General features: G+C 40.6%; 1 pseudogene; it reads right to left on the bottom strand.

Moving 5' to 3' along the window:
• The window catches only part of LOC121962721, a 78,641-nt pseudogene that overhangs the window by 8,452 nt on the left and 49,410 nt on the right, over positions 1-20,779 (bottom strand).

Below are 20,779 nucleotides of genomic sequence, written 5' to 3'. Positions count from 1 at the left end.
CAACTGTTTTATCTGCAGCACCACTGTAGCATTGAATCAGAGGAAACAAACAGAACTGTATTAAATGAACTGATGTGGTACTCAACAGAGTGATGGATAATGACAAGTAGCTGCAGCCTCAGAGAGACGCCTATTTTTTCACTTACAATAAAATAAATCCGACTGGAATCATTTGAAACAGCCTACCAAACGCATTCAATTTATTTTCCTCTGAGCAACAAACTTCAGAGCATTTTCAAAGCTGATAGGATCCCCATAATGTCTTGAAGACGTTAAAGAAGTGTTTTGTGGTGATAAATAATGTAAACAAACAGGTGTGATACCTTCAGTTCTCCAGTCGCCACTTTGAAAACAAGCTCCACAACAGAGCCGACTGCAAGTCGGGCGGCACTGGAGGAGTGGACTTCATTCCAAATGGTGTCGCTGTCCACCTAGAAACACAAAGAAGAACCGTGTTAATCTCACACCTGAGCTACGTCTACACGGTGGAAAGAAAATTCATCTATGAGGTTACAAAACACACACACACACTTTGTGACACATTTCTAGAAACGGTTTTCTAATTAACTTTTCCCTACATTAAATTTAAGGCAATGTATTACTGCAGTGACACAGCAGCTTTATTATACTAATTTACAATATTAGAGCATTTTTTTAAATAATCTATATTTTATAAAGACTTTCACATATTTTAGCACAATACAAACCAAAAATAAAGAAACAAAATAAAAAATAAAAAATACTTTTTTTTAATTAATAAGATCAAATAAACACATAAATTAAACAAATTAATATAAAATAAATACATAAATAAAATCACCAAAAAATACCTACAGGTCTTAATAATATCAAAATACCAAAAATTTCACTCACGAGTAAAACATTTCAAGTAATAAATAGGCCTGTTGTGATACCAGCACACGCAGGGGTCAGTTCCTGTGATCTCAACTTAGATATGCCATATTTGTTCCCCATTCTTGAACACATTTCTCCCACCTCTCAGTATTTCTATCAAATATCTGCTCATATAAAGCTACTTGGCTAATTTTGGTAAACTGGTCCTGAAAGGAAGAGCTCCCTGGTGTGCAGTGCAGCAGTTTTTAAGAAGCTCTAGTGCATTTATTTGTCTTGAACTATCTCTGTAAGTTGCATTACTTTTAAATATTACTACATTGCAGATTATTTTTAATATTATTATTGGATAGATTGCATCACTTGAGAGAACTGTGTTTTAATTCATGTGAATGTGAGTCACTTACCCCCACCCCTCCACACGGTAGCCGTACAAACATGGGGGTGATTGAACCTGTTGATTAGGAAATAAACATTAAATTAGGGACAGTCAGTGTGTGTGTGTGTGTGTGTGTGTGTGTGTGTGTGTGTGTTTGTGTGTATGTGTGTGTATTTGTGTGAGAGCTTACAATCAAGTTTCTGTCGGAGAGGTGGTTCCGTACAGCAGGACGTGGGCTTCAGAGTGAACCGTCTGCAGCTCTTCCAGAGTGGCCTTCCTCCCACGGATACACTACACACACACGCGCACGCACACACACACACACACACAGAGGATACAACTTTCATATGCAGTTTACAACTTTGGTTTGCTGTTAAGTGTGGAGTTTTTTCTTCTGATAACATACCTCACACTGTGCTCGGAGTCCAGTCTCCTGCAGCCGGGACCAGATGCTCTGAATGCGGCCGGCGTGTTCGGGGTGACTGTTGGTGTTCCCACATACACTGATGCTTCTGCATCAGAGAGTCGTACACCAGGCCTGAGGAAACACACAGAAACACACAACTTACTTACAATACACAAGAACTGACAGAAAATGTACCAGTAACCGTTTTTCTAATCAATTATTTGTCATTTTCTCATGCAAAATGCTAAATATTCCTGAGTTCCAGCTTCTTAAATGTGACAATGTAGCAATATTATTTATTTTTATGTTCCTCTAAATGGAGTTTTTAGGGTAAGGGATCCTCCTGCGCAATATTACTCCAGAATTTTTAGATCTTAGGGCATTCCCAAAAATTGTTAATGTATGTCTCAATATTATTCTTACATTTTGATACAAAGTTGAGAGATCTAGTTGTTCATTTTATTAAGAATAAAAGGTGTTATGTGGGATCTGTGGAGTATTTTACATTGAGTTTCTGTCATACAGTAACAAATAAAAGTGTTTTTGGCAGAGGCTATTGCTTCATCCTCAATATATTCATTACTCAGATCTCGCTCCTATTTCTGTGTAACATTATATAATAATAGTATATCTGAGGGATCTATGGCATAAAGCAAAGAGTATAAATGCGGCAGAAAATGTCTTGTATCTCTTTGCTTCAGTAGGAATAAATCTGTCACTAAAAAGGGAGTGTTTGTGGTGAGATTTTTCACCTTTGTTTAAATGACGAACTTGATGATAACAAAGAAATTCTTCTTCAGATGGTAAGTCAAATTTTTATTGAAGTTGCTGAAGGGATATGACATATATTGTCCTAGTAGAGATCCCCAATCTATATTTATAATAATTATAATAAAATTTTAAATTATATTATAGAAAAAGAATGTTTAAAAGTCAATTTTCATATGAGTAAAGTTGCCTAAATGTTTCCAGGAAAGACGGATGGTGCCGTTTGTTTTTAGCAATATTTGTGAAAACAAACATTTTTTCATTTTTTTCACTTCAAAGGCTACAGACATCTGGTAGTCAGCTAATCGTTTAAGATATTGATTTGGGAGAAGATACTCTGCGGCATAAAGCAGTCTGCCTGTCTGTGTGTCTTCCTGTGTTTCTGTCTGTGTGTCCTTCAAATATCTTGAGAACGATTCATCCAATTTACTTCACACCTTGCGGGTTTATGAGTGTGGACCCAAGGATGTGCAGCGTCGACTTTTGTGCATTTTGGACACACAACATGTTCAATATTAAAACATTTTTGAATCATAACTGTGCAGCACTCCTCTGACACTTTTGTTTAAAATAAAACAGTCAGTGGTTTACTCCGAGGGGGACGACAGCTCGAGCTTCCTTAGGCCTCGAGTCTGAACCGGCACGTTTTCAACGAGCACCGGTACACATTCATATAAAACAGCTGCTGAAACTTTACTAAATTTTCGCTGCAGTTTGGAACAGAGTGGGAGTAAAGTAGGCCAAACTGGTTTAAAAATATCTTCAACTCTGGTGCATGAATGCACAAACTGCCACAGTGTGTGGCATCTTCATGGTGTTAACATTATTTTAACAACAATACAAAAAGTTGCTGTTTGGAGCTTCATTCTTTATTCAAGAATGACTTCTTCCTTTTATATTTTTTATCTCTGTTTAAAGAGTCAGATGTCTGTGAGAAGAAAAAAGTGAGAGAAATGGTTTTGGCGAGATGAACTCCTCCAGCTCAACTATTACAGCTACCAGATGGAGGCTGGAACCATTACACCATTTTTTGGCCAATTCACCTGCTTTTTTGGATGGAAACGTCTCCTTTCAGTCCCCAGTGAATTAGGAAGGAAGTGAAACTGAAAGCCAAAAAGCTCTCATATGAAAGCTTGAGGCAGACCAGAGGGAGGCCTGGAGATAAACATTTCTGGCAGTTTGACAGCAGTTTTTTTGAAAGTGAAAGAGGACGGTGATGCTGACCTGTGGTGAAGCGAGGTTTGACGGGAGGATCAGAGGCTGGGACGCTGATCGGGAAAGAGGGAGCCGAGGCTGGGGACGACTGGGCCCTGGACAGGGGGCGGTGTCCCGGGAAGGAGATCGATAGGCCGGCAGCCTCCATGGAGGCCTGATAGTTTCTGAGCTGATGAATCCGCTGCTGCTCCAACAGCAGCGCCTGCTGCTCACACACAAACATGAATAAAGAAGATGAATTCTGCAGTTGTCACGCTGAGTTGTTCATTGAAATGCCTAAAATGTAAATACATTAAGAAGCTACAGGAGGAAAAAACTGCTTCAATATATTCTCCAGTGCAAGTGCAAGTTATGGCCAAGAGATGGCAGCCAAAACAAATGATACAGCTTCGATTTTCTCTCACTTTTTTAACTCTTTGAAACCTAAATCAGCATCGGTTTTCTGTGTTGCGTTCACACACACTTTTACAAGCTATTTAACCCTTTTGAAACCAGAGCAAATTGGGTGATTTCTTTCAAAAAGGTAATAAACAACTTGGCGAGAAATGTCAAAATGTCACTGAATTTTCATGACTTGGTATTATTATTTATAATTTACAGTTATTTATAATAGTTTTGATATTTACTTTATATTGACTTGGTATTATATTTAATTTACTTGTATAAGGTTTGTTCTTGTAATTCTTTTTTTCTGTTATCTGTTTTTTATTTTGTTATATATCTATTATATGAATTTATACTTTTTTTAAATATTATTATTCTGTTTGATTATTGATCGACTGATTTTTCTTACACTTTGACTGATGTGGCTTAAAGTGGCCTTTTACACATCCTGTGCAGGAGAGCTCATGCTGGGGGAGGATGACAAGGCTCCATGCAGATTCTGGTGAGCTTTTTTTAATTACAATTATTTAACTTTATTTATTTCTTATTTTATTTTATTTCATTTTGTTTTACTTTATTATTTTGTATAAACAATTTGTTCTTGAATGTTTTTTGCCATCTTGTCATCTTTCATACGTACTTCTGTTTATCATAGTTCAGGTTGCTGAAGTTTCTGTTTCTTCTCATGGAAACATTAAAAAGCATGATTGAAAATGTCACACATGAAGAGGAGCATGTTGACACCTTTGAATACATTTGTGTGTCTGTTTTTCAGTTTTCACCTCTTCAGGACTTCCCCAGGAACACAATACATTAGAGCCGAATCAATTTTCCCAAACTTCGTATTGATTCTCTCAGCCTACGCTTCTTCACAGCAGATTTAACTTCTCCAGCTCCCCACCTGTCTGAAGAGCAGCTCCTGCTCCGCCTGCCTCTCCCGCTCCCTGTGCTGCTGCAGCGCCTCCTCCTGCAGCTCCTGCGGGTCGGGCGGCTCCTGTTTGATGGTGACCCCCGGCGGCAGAGCACCTCCGTCCTGGTGCTCCCTCAGCTCCTCCTCCGTCTCCTCTGGGTGGCTCTGGTGCTGGCGGCCCACCGGCGACTCGCTGGGCTTGGTCATCATCTGTGTGACACCGCAGGGGAGAAAAAGATGATGCTCCGATGTGAAATTTACTCACAATCGAACAGCAGGATGTGACAAATCCCCTCCAACGTGTGCGGCTGCATTCAAACAAAACGGGCGCGCTCTCCTCTGAATCAAATTCCTGGCAAATCACTCCTTTCTCTGGAGCATTCTTCTTTTAACAAGCTTAATTTGGATTACTCAGTCAGATTGGGTGTCTTGCTCATTTCAAACCTAGCCGTCGTAATTGAATGTGAGTGGCCGCTCTGCCGTCTGTACTCCGGGGCAAAATGTGTCTCGTCGAACAGAGACATTCCACACTCCCTGTTGTGCTGCTTTTCATCGACTCATTCTGGGGGCCTGCTGTTCACCGAGCGGTGATTCAGTTGTGTGTTCATTCACTCTCGCTGACATGAAGCGTTCAAAGTGCCATTCAAGGCTGCGGAGTACTCGCCTCTATAGTGTGTGAGTGTTTATGATGTGAAGAGAGCAGTGAGACAGAGGAGGGTGTGCTGGGAGTCTCAGGAGTGAGCTACAGGTGTGTGTGTGTGTGTATGTGTGTGTTTCCCAGAGCTGTGAGCTGCTGGGTCCCCTGGCACAGATCTGGTGCAGCATTGACGTCAGAGCGTTCGCCAGCTCTCATCAACTCCCCCTCCTCTACTCTACTGTTGTTGTCTCTCCTGCATCCAAACAAACTCCTCTTCCCCCATTTTTCACCTCCTCCCTCGACCCTGCTGCCCTCCTCTGCTCCACTTTCCCTCCTCTTCATCTGATCCTTCCCTCATGATCACAAATGCAGCCAGTGTCTGTCGTTACATCATAAATCAGAGAAAAAAATAAAATACCCTCATGACAAAAGAAAGACAAAACGTTTCTGTGAGTGACACTTTTGGTTAAATTGATAAATAATGTGTGGATTTTTCTGTTTCAAGTACTTTTTCAAGCACTATTTTTAAAGTTAGATTTGAAAATGAAGTATTTGGTATGACTGAAGTCATAGCAAATACTTCATTTTCAAATCTAACTTTATTGAACACAAAGAAATGATTTGTTTAGTCTCTTTTTTCATGAAATGGTTACTTATCTTTTTAGCCATAACGACATAAAATCCTCAACTAAACATTTCAGCGCTATGTTGCTTATATAACTTTAATGCGCTATTTTCTCGCCCTTCCAAAAGTTGCAATCAAGATAAAGTTTCAGAGCGAGGGCATTGGCGTAACCATAGAAACTCACTACAACTGAGGCGTTTCCCCCTGCCTGCCGCCGCTGTGTTTGCCTGAAACGGACAGACTTGTCACCTCAATGATGAAAAGTCATCTTTATGATAGGACTATCTCAAAGTAGTGCAATGAAACAACATCAGGTGGAGCTGAAGTTTCACGTTTAGTTTTCAGTGGCCCTTTTATATCAGATATCAGCTGAGGAGAGAGGAAAACAAATCACACAGAAAAAAGCAGGCTGTTAAAGTGAAGTCATGCTAAGTTTAGCATGTAGCTGAACAGGTTTTGCTGGGTTTTAAGAGCTGAGCGAAGTAATAGTAAACTAAAGTGTCAGGTGGGACATTGTTAAGGCAAGAAAAACAGAGAGGGCGAGCACGCCAGGAGACATGTGGATTTAAATACAGAAAAAGCAGAGCAATTTCTGATTCTTGATGAACAAAAAAATGGTCCCAACATAAGACAGCATGTGTTCATTTTTATGTTTCAAGCACTTTGTTGAACTAGTCAGTTCACTGCTGAGTCCCAGTGGACATGTGTGCCAAATTTGAAAAAAATCCCTCAATATTTTCTTCAGATATCGCATTCACGAGAATGAGACACACAAAAGGGAGCAATGACCTTTGACCTTTGACCACCAAATCCTAAAGACCCCTTTGTGAGTTCAAGTGGACATTTAAGCCAATTTGAAGACATTCCCTAAAGGTGTTCTTGAGATATCGCATGGGACTGCCGAATGAATGGACTTCCCAAAAATATAATGTTTCTGGTGGCAGCTATCGCTGGTGTGGAGGCATGAAAAGGGGCTATTTTCAAGGTATTCAAGTACTTGATTTTTCCCCTTATTAAAATTCAAGCACTTCAATAATGAATTATTTGATCTATAAAATGTTAAAGATGCCATTTTAATTTCACAGGACCCAAAGTGCATTACATAACATCTTTTTTTTTCTAACCAACACTCCAAAACCCAAAGACTTTCCGTTAATCACGGCACCCAACCACAAAATAATCTGTTTTACAACCCACCCTAAAGTAAAACCACAACTTGTCCTTTTATTACACTTTAGTTTTTGTGCAGGTTGAAAGACAGAAAAATGGAAGACAGAAAAATATAATCCTCCAAGTGTTGAACTGTTCCTTTAAATTTAAGACAAAGAGAGCTCTTATTGTCTTGTTTTCTATATAATGTTTTTGTATCAGACTCTAAACAGTAGAGAAAACATCGGATATGTGTATCCCTAGTTTGACAATCTGAAATATATTCAGTTTTGATCACTTTACGTGGAGAAACAGCATATCCTCATAAATGAGGACTTGAAACCGGATTAAAAGATGATCAGAACTGCTGTCATTTTATTTTCTAAAAAGCAGTTAAGATGACATCACTGCTCACATCAAAGAATTGAGAGTAACATCTCGTAGTCTGATTCAATTCACAGAATAAAACATTGTCTGAAGTGCAGATTTTCATTCTTGTCCTCACAAAAACTCCCTGTGAATCCGTCCTTGACGTGCCAGAGGCTGTTATAGAGATGTTTGTGTGAAAAGCTGCCGCTGGAGAGCTCTGAAACATATGGAGGGAGTGAGAGAAGAGCGGAGCAGGGGGGAGGCGGAGGAGGAGGAGAGGAAATCCCTTGTTTCATCCACCCACCTCTCCTCCAGCGAGTACTCTGCTCGAATAGGTAAAGCCGTCCAGAGCGGCGGCTGCTCGCTTTCCTCCGTGACCATATAAGGCACGGGCTTCCGCTCTGTTGCCATGGCAGCGCACATTTACCTCGCAGTCCGTGGCAACTGTCTCGGCCACGGTCACAGAGACGTGGATGCAAACACACACACACACACACTGCTATACACGTTAACCCATACCTGCCTCCGCCTACTCGCAAACAAAAATACTACAGAGGGAAAAGAAAGCGGCAGAATAAAATCAAGGACTTCACAGACTCCACAGTGAACACGTTATTGGCTGTGTTACTGGCTGCCGCCTACACAAACAACTACACTACAGCTGCTGTGCTGGCCCACGGTGGCTTATAGCCCTAATTCATTATCAGCTTATTTGAATGTGATGTCAGATCTGTGGCCTCCTCCATCAGTACAGTGATCTTCATTTGCATTCAAACTGAATCATGGGAGTTTAGAAAATCCTGCACACTGGAGGCTTCGTGCTCCACTTTAAGATTTGTTATTTTTAGCCTGACAGTCACAGAAAAGTCTCCCTGTTTTACTTTAACAACAGTGAGTGTGTTTACATCCACACAATAGTCCAGTTTTTACTAAAAAGACAATATTCCTACAATATTCCTGTAAACTGTTTGCATGTCTAATAAAAATTAATATTTGTGCACACTTCGACTGATGTGCACTAACATGAACTTTTTCAAATAAACTCGTTTGTAACTGAACTTTTTAATAAATATGTGCACTTTAGAAATCACATCATTAAGGTTTGCCAAAAGCAATGCAATTCATCTTCTTTGTGTCTTATTCCTTTTTTCTGTTAATTGTTCTGCGTAAGCTGTCCTGTTTCTGTGTGCTACTCTCTGTGCCTTTTAATGCCCCTCAGGAACAAATAAAGTGATTTGAATTGAACTGAAGAGAACTGAATTACCATGTTGTTTATCACATCAAAATATGGAAAAGCTGCTTGTCATGTTGCTTCTTTGCATCAAAATAAGATTTTTTTTCTACCGGTGGCAGACTTGTTTGACTCGCCCTTTTCTCTTCCTTCATCTTCTTGAAAAGGTCGGTGATATCCCAAAACCTCTTGATGTCCAAGTCTTTAAAAAAGTTTAAAAGCAGGCGTGTTTCTCCTTCAGACTAGGATTTTCTTTTACATACATCTCAACCCCATAGCTTTGCAAACTGTTGGCATGTTGGTTTGTGTACAACGTATCCATGGCAACAAACATCGCAAACAGTCCGGTTGGTGTCACAAACTGCAGTAAAAAAACACGGTTGAGACGAATATTCCGATTTGGCTGCATGCATGCCTAAATAACGCTCCTAAAACCAAAACATGTCGGCATATTCCACATGTCTTAATCAGAAACTGAACTAAATTCTGAATATTTACACGGAATATGCTGTTTATACGACCCACATCGAATTCAGGATATTGTCATGTTCGGAATAACAGGGAAATATTGGTGTGCATGTAAGTGTTGCCACTGTGGCAACAGAGAGGACGGGAGAAAAGTTCTTTTACCTTGTTGATGTGGAGCTGCTGCTGCTGAAACTGCTGCTTGTGCTTCTCCAGGAACTGCTGGTGCTGCTGCTGGACCACCAGCTGCTGCAGGGCCAGGGCCTGAGCGTGAGCCTGCGCGGCGCTCCCCTGGGGCAGAGGGGCCGACTGCGTCCTTCCCAGGGGCCGGTGCTGCCGCTGCAGCTTGGCCATGGAGGCTGCTGGTGACATAGAGAGGCCGCTGACACCTGGGACACAAACAGGGAGGACTTTGGTTACATAAGGAAGTGAAGCACAAGACCACAGAGCGTAAACTGGCATCCATCAGGGGAGCTTTCTTTCTTCAAGTATTAAATCAAAAAATAAAAGCTCTAGAATCTGTGTACACTTAAATATACGACGTGCTGTCAAAATAATAGTAAAATGCAGAGCAATGCTGTCATTGCAGTCAGTTTATGAGGTTTCTACCAGGAGCCCAATTTTCTGCAAAGGTCTCTTCTTCTCCAAAACAAACAAACCTGGTGATTTAAACTGGCAAAAACACTGACAAAAGGAGTTTCATGCTAAAAATCAGTGCTTCCACACACTGTTTGGCACAGCAGGACCAGGAGCCAAGCTGCCGCTAATGCTGCAGTCAGTTTCTTCCAGTTAGGATTCCTTCTGTGTTAATTTAGGAGGATTTTACCAGGAGCTGAATTACCTGCAGAAGTCCTTTCCTCTCCAAAAATACAGATCACGTGATTTAAACCGGTAAAAACACTGAATAAAGCAGTTTTATGTTACAAATCAGTAAATCATTAAATCCTTTATCTAGTTAAAATATATAGTTGAAAACAACAAATATCTGCAAAGTGCATCATAAAAGAGTGGCTTCAAACTGGACGCAGGCAATGCAAAGGGGATATGACGCCACTGACAAGCAACAGTGACCAAATGAAACAAACTGTCACCGATTAAAATGACAGATTTCTAATTGAAGAACACAACTCAACAACACAAATAACACTGCTCTATTCATTTTTAGGTATTTTAATGCAGAAAAGTCACATATATCTCTAAAGGTTTGGCTACACAGAAGTCACGGTCAGATTTCATGTCAGTGACCTCAGTGACAGCGCAGCTCCATTTCTACTATAAGATGTTATCGGCCTTTTATGCTATAAAAGACAAAACGTTTCATATGGGGGAGGTAGGTCTTGAGCCCAAACTACTTTCAGTCATGTAGCTGTTAAAGAAAGCTGCAGCTCTCCGTGACGAGTGTTTGATAATAACTTGACTTGCCGCCGCTCCACAACCTCGAACCTTATGAAGTATTTAGACTGTGTGTCTTAGTGATGCATATGTCTGTGTCTGCAAGGCCTCTTTTGGAGACTGCTTTAAAGAAACATGTCATTTCCAGAACACCCGAAACACACCGTCTCGTGGTCATACAGTGAGGAGAAGCTTTCATTGTCTTTTTGAGCCACACTGAGCAGCGTTTTTCCTTCATAGAGAATTATGAGGTGGTGTCCAATTTTACCCTGCCAAAACTCTGAGGGGTGTCTTCATGGATAACAATTCATAACAAGATCTGCAATTGGTGGATATCTGCTGTTTGTAAGTGCGATTGCATTATTACGCTGCTGTAGTGGCACTGTATCATAATCAGCACAGTGCAACAGGAAAGGCATTACCAAAACTGCCAAAGAGGTAGAAAAGAGCTGTCTGTTTTTGACTGGACCGCAGCAAAAAAAGCTGTCACCAGCCCTACAGACACGAAAGACAGACTTCATCATTAGTCTCCTTCTCTCTACAGTTCCATGTTTTAAAATAGTTTTCATCTTCAGCCGTCAGTTGGGAGTTTTAAACACAAGTTGGCAAGTCAGTAAAGTTAGAAAGATATTCGAACTTCCTGAAAATGTTGTTAAAACACACAACAACACCTTTTTCCAACTGTAGTCAAGTAAACGAGAAATAACCTAATTTTCATCAAAACAAGCCGTCCTCTGAGCTGGACAAATAACGGTGCGCTCTATGTGCAGGAAACGTCTACAAAGTACAACACCATAAAGAGAGACTACCACAAAAACATTCAGTAACTTCATTTTTATAAATTGTAATAAATCACACATCAATGGTAATCTTTGGTTTATACTACAAAAATAAATTTTGAAAAATGTGCTTTTGCATAATTTGGGGGATTCTTCATTGGAAAAAAATATTTTAAAACATTCTTATACAATGTAGTGTCACCAAAATCACTTCAAACATGCATATAATCATAAGAATTCCTTAAATATGTTGCTTTTAAAAAAGTGATGCTTGAGCTGGCTGAAGCCATGACCTCATTTTGAGCCAGGACCAGGATGAGAGGTCAGATGACAGTGAAGAAAACCAGGATATTTTATCAAAAGCTGTCCTGATGAAGCTTCCAGCCAAAATCCTAAAATGCCAGATAAATATATGATTCGTTCCCATCAACACATGGATTCCTACTTTCACTCTTCTTAGTGTTGGACCTAAGATTAGTCAGCAGATGTATTTGTGAACCAAATAAAAACTGCCATCTGTGCTGCCATACTGCGATTCTTCTATTGTGATGATACGAGCAGGAAGAAGTGAACAGATTAGTCCATTTTACGGCGCATCGTCCGGGTGAGGAGAAAACAGACTCAGTGGAGCCGGGTAAATGATCTGAGAAGCTTGATTTCTGAGTGAATATCGGAGAAAATGACTTGACAAGCAGAGTGTTTGCAAATTGTTTCTGGAAAAGCTCGATGCATACCTACAAAGTGGTATAGTGGAGCTATGGAGGAGCTAAAAACATGACTTTCCCTCATCCGGGCTGTGAAAACTCACTGTCTGCTCAGGCCCATGTGTGGGCGTGCACACGTCCATCTCCGTAAGTTTTTTGTGCATGCATGCGTCTGTTCTGTGCGTCACTGCCCATTCACTGCGAGTGCCCCGCTGAAAATAGCAGCAAAGTGGTAGTCAATGAATGAGCTGATGGGAAAGGGCGCACAATGAAACCGTGTCACACTCTCGTCGCATACGCTGACATATGAAAGGAGCTCATTAGTTTGAGCTTGTGAATGGACGTCTGTCAGCGTAAGGGGGCACACTGTGTACCATGGACACACATCTCAACGCTGAATAATACTTTTAGTCACAGTTGTGTTTGGTGATTTGCTGTTTTTTATCTCATTACTTTCAATTTTTATCAGAACTACTATAACTGGAAGTCCCACTGCCGGTTGTTGCCACCGTTCACCAGCCAACATGCACTTACAGTTTACATTAATGAGTAAGAAAACATGGATGCTTCACTCACATTTTCCACACGGCAGCACAGAAGATCCATACAATCAGCACCGTTTGCTATATAACCAAAGTTATAACACATTTTATGAGGACATTGTGACCCCGGGGTGTTCTTGAGATATCGTGTTCACAAGAATGTACATACAGATTAGAGATGATTACAATAATCGATGATTGATTAATCGGTCGTTAAGGATTTAATAGAACATGTAAAATTTCAGTGATAAATAAATTTTAGCTTTGACTGAGGAAAAAATGCATTTGGCATTGTTTGAAATCAGAAAAGTTTTTATGTTTTCTTCAAATAACGATTAATGGATTGTTAATTTACCAATTAATCGATTAAGCAAAGTGCTGACAATTTGCAGCCCTAGTACAGATGGACAACCCATAAAATATAATGCCTCCGGCCCCGGTTATCGCCGTCTCTAAGGCACAAAAACTCTTCCTACCTGTCACCAGGGGGCTCTGTGCCGGGCTCTGCTCCATAAGCACCATGTGTTGAAGCAGCGGACTGTGCGCGCCGTGCCCGCCCGTTCCCGCTCCAGCCTCCGCCAGGTAGGGGGTCAAGTGGCCACCGGAGAGGAAGGGAGGGCTGAGGGAGAGCGCCGGCTGCAGACCTCCATCCTGCTGGGCCGAGGTCACCTTCAAAAGAAGCAGAGCAGGGAGATTTTAAATAAATGCTCACACTCCAGATTCACAGATAAATACGAGTAATTCCACCAGCTTGGCAGCAGATTCCTCCTTACGTTGGAAGCAGCAGTGGCGGTGGCAGTGGCGGGCAGCCCCAGGGTGATGTTGGGTAAGGATGGTGAAGTGTAGAGGGACAGCTGGTTAACGGAGCCCCGCTCAGCACCGCTGCACAGCCTCTGGGCCAGAGACGCCTGGGAAGCACATTTAAATGATTTAACTGAATCATGGAAGAAGGACAGCAAGCGAGCAAAACCACGCCACCAGCCGACGTCCACACGTGAGGAGAGTTTGCACCCGGCTGGCGTCACGGCCATCAGCCTCCTCCACACCACCTGAGTGCCCCTAATGGCTGCCACAAATAGCATCTCGCCAGCTCCTTGGCCGTCCTCCTGCTGAAGACCCATCATCCCTCACTCAGAGCCTTTGTACCTGCTATCGCCTGCAAAGTTTAAAAGCTATTTAAAGCACCTGTAAAAGAGCACAGCAACTCTGACAGCAAAAGGCAGCAAAATGTGTTTATAATTTAGGTGAATGCACTCTCTGTGAAAGCGTTGTTTATTTTTCATAATTCTGGCTTATTAAGGGTCATCTCATAGGCAAGGCAAGTTTATTCATACGGCATATTTTGGCAAAAAGGTAATTCAAAGTGCTCTGCATAAAACATCAAAAGCAGAGAGACAAAGTGCTAAAAAATCACATTCTAAAAGGACACTTTAAACACAGTTAAATACGCCATCAAAGTTCGAGAAAACAGAAAATACAAACCAAACTGAGACAAGTATAAAAAACAAGAATAAAAGTTACAGCACAAAGTCGTGAGTTTTCTGCAGGTTAGCTCCTGATACGTGTGCAGGAAAACTAAAGACTGCTTCCCAATGTTAGACGCAAAGACGTTTGAACCGAGGCTGTCTATTGTTCATGTTCTGTTTCTTTTAACTCCACAAGAAAAAGGCAAACAGCAGCTCTACAAGACTCAAAGATTTAGCAAGAAATTAGTTAAAGTTACATGAAAAATTCATGAAAATTTAGCAAAAGAAAAAAAAGGAAAAAGAAACAAGGAAAGTACCTGAAAAAATAAAAAAATAAAATACATTTTTTAAATAATATTGATATGCTATGTATGTATGCTATGTATTTTTTTCTTTAACATAATGTACAAATATTTAAAATATTATTATTAAAATATATTTCAAATATATAATTATAATTAAAAAGATATTTATACAGTAAATATATCATTTTTCTTAATCATTAATCATCTCTCTCTTTCTCTCCCTCTATCTCTTTAAATTATTTTTCTTGTCCCCTTTCACTGATTTCTTGCAATTTACAGGATGTTTCTTGGCAAGTTCCTCTGCGCCTTTCTTACATGTGTGTAAAAGAAATCAAACCAGCTTGCTCAAGTTTCAAAGGTTTTAAATGCTTGTGAAAGGCGTCTGAATGCATCACAAGTGAACTGCAAGCAATCCAGCTTTCAAAGAGTTAAATGTTGGCAAGTTTTATGCTAAAATGAAAAGTATTTAGTGTTTCCCAACTGTTTTATTTGCTGCAGGGGAGAAATTAATCAGCACCTTGGCCGTCACTTGATGCTAAAACTTCCAGTAAAAGCAAAAAAAACTGCAAATCCTTATGAGTCGTAACTCCCAGGATGCTGCTGAGGACTTGAGGGTTTTAGAACTGCCTTTTAATAAAGAATGAAAGTAGGACTTCAAGAATAAACTGTAGAAAATGTACAGTAAGTGAAGAGTTCACAGAATGTTTTTTATGTCTGTGAGTTAATAACAGCTCAATGTATCAGCAAATTCATGTATCATAGTTATGAGTGTGTTACCTCCGAGTTGTTGGAGACTGACACAGTGATGCCGTTCTCATTGGGGATGTTGTTGGAGCTGTTATTCGGGGAGCTTGGGCCTGAGCCGGGGGCGCTGCTACACGCAGAGTCTAAACACAACACACACACACACACACACACACACACGAATCAAACAGTCACAGGAAAATACCGCAGCCGTAAATAAAACAGCATTTTGAACATCTGACAACTGTATGTTTGTGTGAGTGTGTTGCTCACCCGCCATGTCGAGCGAGCGTTTCTTGGCGGTGGTGATGGGGCTGTCTCGACGACGCAGCAGCGGACTGCTCCTCCGCTCGCTCACCTTCTGCTTCAGCCTGGAGCGCAGCTTCAGGTTGGGCTCCGAGGCTGCAGGAGGGATGGAGAGAGACGAGCCAAACATTTTAATGCATTCATTCATTCATTCATTCGTTCATAGTCTGAATGATACACTGATACAGTTCATGGTGAAAAGAATTTGCTCTGTCCAGCGGAGCAGGAATGATGCCTAAAACAATGTCCAAACATACACCAGTTTGGAATAATGCGTAAAAACATGATTATCATGAGGTACAGGGATGAGGAGGGGGTTTGACAATCAGTAAATACCATCTAAAGAAGCATCAGCCTCTCCTTTCATTTCACAAAGCTCACGTTCTCATAATTTATTACAAAACTTTTACTGATGCACCACCTTTTCCACTTCCGAAGAGCAAAATTAAGAACCACATTTAACTTTATTTTTCCCAATTCTGGGATTTCCTTAAGTAAATTAGTTTTGAGCTAGCGGCACACCAAAACACACTGGCTGCATAAGATGTGCATGATGGCAACCTCGCCGAACTGCAGCGTGTTTCATGCTTGTGGTGTTCAGCGTTGTTGCTGTGGCGCTTCTACAGGGCCACCTGCTGCTATGGGTGCTGTATTTCCACATTTATAAGAACATATTCTGCTCATTTATGAAGTTGTTCAGCCCCTGCATTCTCAACTACACGTACCTGAAAATAATTTAAAATAAAATGCCTTGCGTCAACAACTTATGGGATTCTGTCAACAAGACGTGGCCAAAAACTTTTATTTTGAAAGGGAAGCAGAAAAGTTTGACTAAAACAGACTATGAGAAGACTAATTGTAGCCTTAGTTAATGATTGTTAAATGGGAGCCGCACCTGTGTCTGTCTGATTACCTGTTGTACTCATAATGAGGTGTGTCACTGGTTCTTGTCGCAGCCTGAGAAAAGTCAAACTCTGCTGTGTTATTTGTGCAAATAAATGACTCCCTGTGGGGTCAGCTATTAAATTACAACATAAGCATCTTCTATCACCTCTGATAACTGGGTGATTTTTGATTCCTGCAGCTCAAGCTCAGACGCCAACACCCCTGCCAGGCCTCCTTGATGTTTAACAGATAACAGACAGATGTGCAGCTTTAGACCAATCAATCCAAAGGGGGGAGAGTTACCTGAGCTACAGTCTCACAGGCTTTCAGCTTAAACTGGGAGCTCCGCACATCGATCTGTCACAGAGCCGCTCTGTTACGAAACCTGTTTGGTGGACAAACTGTTACACGCCGCTGCTCATTCACTGTACGATTCCTCCCGCCTATTTAAGTGCTTTCTGAACATGCCAAATTCTGAGCCACTTTCCCAAAGACACTGCGGCTAAAAAGCAATTACCTCCAATTTGGGAGCCATGTCTGATTGCCTAAAGGCCTTCTGGTCTTTTGTGAACGCTGTCACAGAGTTTTCAATGGAGAAGGGAACGGCATGTCACCTTTGCTCCGGCCATGGAGGCTCACGCTCAGTGTCAAAATATGAATAATAAGGAGTGATAATGAATACTCTGCCAATCAGCAGCCTGAGATAATTTCACTATTCATTATCCCATTTTTAATCATCACAGGAAAGCTAAATCCACTAACTGATAATGACATAACCACATTAATCTGCTAATATATCTCTTTTAAACTGAGCGGACAGATACTGAAACGCTTCTCTACCTGCTGCAAACTTCCTCAAAAAAACCTTTTAAGAAACATTCATCAAGCACTCGCTGTCATTCACAGTGTCAGGTAAAAATAGATGTGTGGAAAACAGTGGAGTGTGAACAAAGTGTGAAAGTACAGTAGCACAAAGCGGGAGAGAGAAATCAGTCCAGATGGAGTCAGACCAACTAATGTCAGTAGAGACAGTTTACTACAAATAAACATTTCTGAAGCTGCCTTTCGCTGAATCTGATTTTCAGATCTTTGGAAACAATTAAGATGACAAAGTATTGTGTAAAAAATAAAACTGAGGGCCACAAAAATCTAGATAAACAGGGTATAATGGACAACTCTACCTAACAAAGCCAAAACACTGTGACTAAAGATTTTGTCAAAATTAAGTTAAGATCAAAAACTTGACTTTTTGACTTGTTTTACCATATACCATTATACTGTGATATTCTAACAGAAAAAGTGAAATTTGCAGCACCTACAACAGACACAGTCGATGTTGCTGCAAATCATTAACATATCCCAGGCTGTCACAATAATATTAAAAAAACACCTTTGCATGTGGCGTATATTGAAAATAATTCAGTTTTTGTGGGGAATTTTTAAATCTAAAAACTTGGTATTTAAATGATTTAATTCAGAAAATGTATTAATATTTAATATTTATGATTAGGACTGATGTTGGTTCAAGAATTAACTCAATGAAAGTAGTGAATAATATTAATGTATAATATTTTTTAAAGCTTGATTTAAAAAGCGCATTTTGTGTGCAGAGCAAGGCGAGTGTGCGTAATATTAAAGGGGGCCCTAAGGGTTAATCACTCAAATTTGGCTCAGTGGTTAATAACACATGTTTTCTGCAGCAAGACAAACTCAGAACACCTTTCTTTTTACTTCACGCAGACTTTAAAGAGGACATTTTTTTACACAATTCTGGTCACGATCAAGGCTGAATATATGATATTACAACCTTGATGTCACAACAAAAAAAGTTCCAGCAATTAATGTGAAATGATAAAAGCTATTTTGCCACGATTTTATCTGAGGAATATCTGTGTCTGTAGTGAGAAAATAGGGACAGTAATTAGGCTGTTGAGGAGGACTAATTAGGTTTTTCGAAAACAAAATTTAAAAGTGTAAATGTACCCCAAATCATGAGAGAAAAGGGAGAGTCGAAACAAAATGGATGGGACAGAGGTTTTCACTGCTCTTTGAGTCGACTGAAGAAAAAACTGAAGGTGGTACCAACAGAAAGACAACTTTTAAGATAGAAGGTGGTGTTCAAATTCATTCATGAATATTACTGCAGTCTATAACTAGAACTCATACCTTTAGTTCATGACCTCCACATGAACTGATCACTTTTTTGAACTACTTTGTGCAAATGTAAAGGCTTGGTTACACGCAGTAGGGAAGCATGAGCACTTGCAAAGATACATGATATCAATGCACAGATGGAGCATTGTCGGCATGTTGACATGGGCCTCACAGCAGAGGTTAAAGGCTGCATATGTGAGTGACATCCTGCATTCAGACAGCCGCATGTTGCTTTGTATTCTCGGATGGGCTTCTCAGTCTGCTTATCAACCAACGCCATGTATTGTACAGTACCAGTCTGCCTATGTGCCATTGTGTCCATGTGAAGGGCTGGCTGCCCCAGTTAGGCTACAAAAAGACACATTTGCTCATCAGTGAAAAGACAGGAACAGTATGCCTACCTCCGCCTCATCAAAGAGCACAGAGTCAAAGGGCCTCAAATTTTCCCACCCTGTCTTCATCTTTCAGAGGCATTCATGTGTATGTAAGAACATGCTCCAGACAAGGCATATTGTATGTGATGCTCTCTCACCCTGAAATGTTCACTGTATATGAACAGTTAATGATTTTAAAGGCTTCCACTTTTCCAGGAAACACCTCTTGTCACGCAACTCTTTTCCTACTACACATTCAGATGATCACATTTTGTCATGAGGCCGTCCCTCCAGCATGTTGCAGCAACTGACACAGATTCAGCGAATCTCTGTGAATTCTTCATGGCGTTGCAATTTTGCCCAATCACTGCAACTTTAATGCAAAGTTGACTATTTAAAATGGGTAATATCTCATTTCACTGTTGTGCCATATGCAGCGCATTATTTCACTCATCCACCCGCTTTCTCTTTCTATATAGGCGCTTGAACACAGAGATTGTGCTACAGGGCCGCAACAAAGTCAGACGTCATATACAGAACGGCGAGGCGGCATAACGGTGTGAGATTCCCACCTTGAACAGGCAGTGTAAATGCAGCTTATGTTTATCATGAGCAGGGTCTCCACACATTCATTTATTCGTGGCAGCCACCACAAATAAAACATCTCAATTTGGTACTGAGGAATAAAAATAAATCATGAGGAGCTGCACTGCGTTCATGGACCTGCAAAAAGTGCAAATTTAGAGATGGGGCACAGAATGATTAAAAAAAAGGGGCAAACACACACAAGATAAAGTAAAAATTAATGGGAGGTTTGCTGATATCATGCATCATCCCCACATCTCTTCAACCGATATCTCCAACACTCTGCAGCTCACATCAAAACAATTTACACTGATAAAAATAAAAAGGTAAGAGGAAAAATATGTAGTTTTGATTTTGAGGTGAACTGTCCCTTTAAGATTGACATTTTTGATATTTTTTATGGTCTGCATATTTTCAGCAGTATCCATTCAGTGTATTTATACTCTGTAATATCCTTCTTCTACAGTATTTTTCACTGTTAGTTGGACTGAAAGTGAGCGATGCAGCTCATAATTCAGCATTACTGTTTGTAATTTTATTTCACTGTTTACTGTTCACTCTGCTTACACCGTATCAGAGCTGTATCCAATTACTGTCATAAAGCATTTTTATATTAATCTGTTGTCGCGCTTTTCTCATTGTGCTTTGGATGAGATTTAACGGCTTCACTAAATTTCTAAAATGTAGAAGACGAGATGGGAGATGCACAAAAGAGCGCTGTTACTTCCTTTGACCGTTGCTGGGAGCCCTGGGTGCCAGTCCTCTGCTTTATGGCCCGGCGGTGATATAAAAGAGCCTCTAACCTCTCCGGAGCTGGCATTACCATAAGTAAACCCCGCAAAGCACGTCATCGCTGTGGGCAAATATCAGGGTGGCACAGGTTCTCTCCTCTCTCACAATCCTCAGCCTTATAGAAAGCAAGCGACGAACTGACACTCCAGGGACGATCTTTTCGCTCCCTGCAACCTTCCCGCCTTTTTTTCCCTTTCTCTACAGGCAGCAAGTTCTCGGGAGTGTGGCATAATTTTACCACTTACTGGACGTAGTTTAACCCTTTGAAACCTGGAGTGACATCAGTTTTCTTGAGCTGCCTTTAGATGCGTTTCAGAAGGTATTTGACCCTTTGAAACCAGAGCAAATTGGTTTTATTTCT

Source organism: Plectropomus leopardus, chromosome 24 (assembly GCF_008729295.1).
Source record: "Plectropomus leopardus isolate mb chromosome 24, YSFRI_Pleo_2.0, whole genome shotgun sequence".
Taxonomy (NCBI): Eukaryota; Metazoa; Chordata; class Actinopteri; order Perciformes; family Serranidae; genus Plectropomus; species Plectropomus leopardus.
This window is presented reverse-complemented; position numbering and strand designations above follow the sequence as displayed.